The 5,328-nt window shown below is 44.8% G+C and overlaps 1 protein-coding gene across 1 annotated transcript in view; it reads right to left on the bottom strand.

Moving 5' to 3' along the window:
- Dpp6 (dipeptidyl peptidase like 6) overlaps nt 1–5,328 on the bottom strand; it is a 613,823-nt gene that overhangs the window by 162,159 nt on the left and 446,336 nt on the right. The window lies entirely within an intron of this gene.

The raw sequence follows: 5,328 nt of genomic DNA, 5'->3' as shown, positions 1-5,328 counted from the left end.
CCTCCCCTCCCCTCCCCTCCTCTCCTCTCTTCTTCCTTCCCCTTCCCTCCCCTCCCTTCCTTTCCTCTCCCCTCCTCCTGCCCTAGGAAGGGTCTCATACTAAGTCCAAGCTGGGATGCAGCCTACTGTGTATCTCAGGCTTCTACAATCCTTCTGCTCAGACTTCTGAATTCCTGAATACTAGGATTATAGGTATGAGCTACCTTGCCTGGCTTCTCCTGGTGCTGCGATGGGGCACAAGGCCCTGGCTATCTATAGAAGTATATTTATTCTGGACCACAGGATCTAAAGGTCCAGTAAAACTACTAACCAGAGGCACATAGAGTATAGGTTGAGAATGACCAGAAAGGCTTCAGAGCATTCCTGTGAGTGGCAAGTTTGCATACCATAGGCATGGCTCAGCACCCTAACTGGTAGGGCTGTGAGGTTCAGAGAGCTCCTTGGTGGGGCTGACTGCAGCTGTGTTCTCTGCTCCCCAAGGAGATTCACTCATTGCTGCATGACTTGTTATCATTAGAGCAGATTTACCGCAGGGAGCAATATTTACCTTTAAAAATAAAACGGTGAGGATTTGTTGCCTGTCACTTAATAGATTAATGTTTGCAAGGCTTCTGATTGCAACTCTCTTTTGCAGACACACAGCTCAGAGACTGACTGTCCTCAGGGTGGCTGAGCTACGGTGAGGATTCTCTAAGGTGAGGATACACAGAAGGTCAGGATAATCCTCCTGGGTTTGTACGTTTTATCATGATATGGCCATGCAAATTCATTTCAACATTGTTCACAGCTGTACTTGTGTTAAACAGGAAGAGTAGTTATCAGAAACTTCAAGGCCTGCCTGCATGGCCCCAAGAATCTACCATGACTGAATTTTGCTGATTTCTAAAATATGGGACTCTTTTCCCACTATGGGTATCTTAGTTGGGTTTCCATTGCTGTGAAGAGACACCATGGCCAATGGAAACTCTTAGAAAGTAAAACATTTAATTGGGGCTCACTTACAGTTTCAGAGGTTCAGTCCATTCTCATCATGATGGGAAGCATGACTGCTTGCAGGCAGACATGGTACTGGAGGAACTAGAAGTTCTACATCTTGACCCAAAGGCAACCAGGAAAGACTTTCCTTCCACACTGGGCAGAGCTTAAGCACTAGGAACCTTTAAAGCCTGCCTACAGTGACACACTTCTTCCAACAAGGTCACACCTCCTAATAACACCACTTCTCATGGGCCAAGCATATTCAAACCACCACAATGGGTTATACTGTTTCTTAGAGTCAGTGTACAGAGAACTCAGTAAGAGTCTCTGAGTTAATGTAAGTTTAAACTTAAGGATTCAGTGAGCCTGTTGCTTCACAGCAATAAACTAGAATGTCAGCCACGAATACTTAACTGGACACCGAGTTCCTTGAAACAGAGAGGGAGGTACTATTTCTCTCACTGTGACTGCCGAGCACACAGTCCTAGATCACAGCTAGTTACTGCCTTCTTGTTATTTTATGCTTAATGTTAGGACCACACACATATATAGTGAGCTGATTAAACCATTTGTTTAAGCATTCATTTTTTCCAATGCCAGGAAACGCTTACTGGGTACCAGCCACTCTTTGCTTTATACTTTTATGGTCAGATGGTGAGGGGAGAGACCTACCTACATCTTACACGGCATTACATGTGACAAAAAAATGTCATACATCGAGATGTGGGATCTCACAGGGGTGCTGACAGAGTGTCTGCGTTGGAGATGACATATGAGGGAAGCTGCCACAGTCAGGTTGACACCTGCTCTGTTTGTTCTTACTTAGTCTTTAGGAGGTCAAACAAGGTCATTTTTGTCATCCCCTGTCTCCACTCCTGTGCACTGGCTTTGGATAGGGAAGGGGTTGACCTGATGAGGAGAGAGGAGAGTCATCTATAGACTCATCTTCCCCCAAATGCTGTGGATGGAATTGTAGAGTGTAAGCCCTGTCTCTTCTACTGTCTGATGGCTCCATCTCCTCCACTGTTGGATGGATCTGGTGCATGTCTAGAGGCTTACTGCTAACCATGGCTTGACAAGGAGCAGGTGACATATCAGGCACACAGAGACCTCTGCAAGAAACCAGTATTAGTATCTCTTTCTCAGTAACAGAAAAGAGATCACGTATTTTCTTCCCCCACTGCTGTGGCTGGGCCTGAGTGACAAGCTGGGCACACTGAGCTATTGACCATGAAATAGGGAGTAGAGTGGCCACGTTTACAGAAGAGTCAAATCTTTTTTTATAAGTCAACTATTTTTTTTATTGTACTTATGGCTGAATCACTTTCTTTTCTTTTTATTTGTTTTAATTTTTATTTATTTTTTTAAATCAAATCGTAATTTTTACTTATTCACACAGGGGTTATAAACACAAAAAGGCAAGACATGGGGAAGGGGATGACACTGAAGCGTGGGTGTTCAGGGGGAGTACAGATATCTTTCAGAACAGGGTATTGGCTGGGTGGAGGTTCAGGGGACAGGTCACTATGACTCTGCCTATGATTCACTTGTCCTTATCTAAGTTGGTAATATCTGCCGAGGCTACCTATTTACAAGGTCTATGACTACTCAGGTTGGTAAATTTCCACAAAAGCTGCCTGTTTACAATAACTTATAGCCTTCTGTTTCAGTGTTTTTCCACAGAGACCCAAGACTTTGTATTAGCATGCATGTATGTCAGGCCTATTGCTGATTTTAGGCCTATGGCTGATTTTAGGCCTTCGGTGTATAAGCAGGGCTGCCCCTGACATCTCCTCCCTTCTCTATGTATAGAAGGGCTGTGGTGATTCTAATCTTGTGAAGGCAGGGATAGAGGCAAGCCAACTATTTTTCAAAGAACCTATTTGTGTGTATGTACCACATATGCAGGTGCCTGCAGAAGCCAGAGGAGGGTGTCTAGGTCCCTAGAACTGGAAATACAAGCAGGTATGAGCTACCTAACATCTGTTTTCTGGCAGAGGAACAAATGCTTTTAACTGCTGAGCCATTTCTCTAGCTATGCTGACCAGTGAACTCTTAAAGATGCAGGTGCTAGGGCACTCTGCAAGATTCTGGAAAAGTTATGGGTGCTAAAAGGGACTGAGGGACAGGTTACCTGGCATCCCCCAGCCCTCACTGCGTACACACACTAGGTCTCTCTTCTTCAATGGTTCTTCCAATCACCACACTGATTTTGGCCAGATAGGCCCATTGAAATTTCTAGTTGGCTAGACCCTTGAAGAATTGCTAAGATTCTTCCGTGGCCCAATATTTCTGCTTATTTGAATTAATTCAAGACAGTGGTACTGAGGTGCAACCAAGCAAATAGAACGGCATAATGGGGGAATACGATGACTCTTTTCATTTGTAACATAGATCACCAATCCAACACCACCCCTGCAACTTTAAAAGGTGACTGGTCAGCGTGGCTAGAGAGAAGGCTCAGTAATTAAGAGCATTTGTTGCTCTTCCAGGAGACCCAGGTAAGGCAGCTCACACCTGCTGCAGGATTTTAAATGCAATCGTGTTTTAGGAAAAAGACAGTTAAAAATAGCTTTAGTTAATCTTCCTACAGATGGAAGATAAAGTAGTGATTGAGTCACAGCCTCCAAGCTATCAGATCCAAACACCAGAGGGGCTCTGTGCAGGGAGACTTAGTCTCTAAAAATGAAACTAAGCAGGATGCATAGCAAGTACCTGGTCACCTGGGTGTGACACCTGTCACACTGAGGCCATGACATATATATTCTTCTCTTAGTTGTCTGCCTCATCCTCACCATAGACTCACAGCCATGAGTGGCCATGGCCAGCCAGTGGTGAGTTTTGGCCTGGGAACCTTACACCAAGGGTATTCTTTGTGGGCTTTTGTTTTTCATTACACTGTGACAGTTACCATTGATTGGCAACTTGACAGAATCTAGAACCACCGAGAAACCACACCCCTGACACGTAGGGAGTTTCTAAATTAGGTTAATTGAGATATTAAGACCCATCTTAAATATGGGTGGCTCCATTTCATAGGCTGGGGTCCTCCTTACTGAGGATGCCTCAGGCTGCTGCAGCCATACCTTCCCCCTCGTGAAGGACTGGGCTTTCATATCGAGAGCTAAACAAACCTCTTCCCTTCTTGAGTTACTTTTATCAGGCATTTTGCAAGAACAATAAGGAAAGTAACCTATATGCCGTCCTTTATACTTGCAAAGCTTAAACATCTTAGCTTTGCCTATTTGGGTTCATTAAGACCACTGATGTCAAAGAGTCAAGCCTGTGTCAGCTCTGGAGGCTTCCCCATGCTGACACAGCTGACTGGGGCACAGCTTCCTAATGATGAACATGCCCACTTACTCCACACACCCCCAGGGATGAGCGTGAGTTTGCAGAACCACACACAACAATGTGCAGCACACTGATGAGTCCCATGCAGTCCTCCAAGGAACTTCATCTACACACACGGTTACAGGGACAGCACTCAAGTATACTGGATATGGAAGCTAAGGATGTGTTATGTCTTGGATATATGGTGGTGCCTGAGTCGTATGTGCTGAGAGATTGGTGGTCACACCATGGGGACGATTGGCTCACAAAAACACTGATGTCATTCGTGAAATAATCCATCAACTCATTCTTAGCCAGATGAGCCAAATAGTAAGTAGAGGCTGCAGGAACTGGTTCACTAGGGCAGGCCATCCAAGGATGTATCTCTCCAGTACACCGCCCTCACACCCCACCCCTGCTTTTTAGCTTCCACAAGGTAGGCAGCTCTGCCCACCACACACCTTCTCACAGGGCGTTCTGCTTCCTCGTGAGCCCAGAAACGAGGAAGCCAGCCAACCATAGACTGAGACTTCTGAAACCCCGAGCCCAGAGGAACTCATTCCTGGCTGTTTTCCAAGGTGCTTTCTCATAGTGAAGGAAACCTCTGAGATATAATGATATTCCATGTGTGTGTGTGTGTGTGTGTGTGTTTAGGTAGGTGTGCTTACCTGGAGGGTTGATATTAGGTGTCTTCCTCTGTCACTCTCTAAGTTTATTTTTATTTTATTTTACTTTATTTTATTTTAGATAGAGTCTTTTGAGGAACAGAGTTCCATTTTAGCTGGACTGTCTGGCCTAGGAGTACCTGTGGTCTGCTGTCTCCGTACCCAGTGCTGGGATCATAGGTGCCCACCCCAACTCATCATGGCCCATTTTTAAAATGAGAATTCTCTATCTGAAAAGAAACAATGATTTTATGTAATCAGATACTTTGATGCATTTATCCAAAACGTAATCACACACACACACACACATAAACACATATACATACACACACATACTTCACACACCACACAA

This window comes from Grammomys surdaster, unplaced genomic scaffold (assembly GCF_004785775.1).
Source record: "Grammomys surdaster isolate TR1022 unplaced genomic scaffold, NIH_TR_1.0 242, whole genome shotgun sequence".
NCBI classification, from domain to species: Eukaryota; Metazoa; Chordata; class Mammalia; order Rodentia; family Muridae; genus Grammomys; species Grammomys surdaster.
Note: the sequence above shows the minus strand (reverse complement) of the source record. Positions and strands in the feature narration are given on the sequence as shown.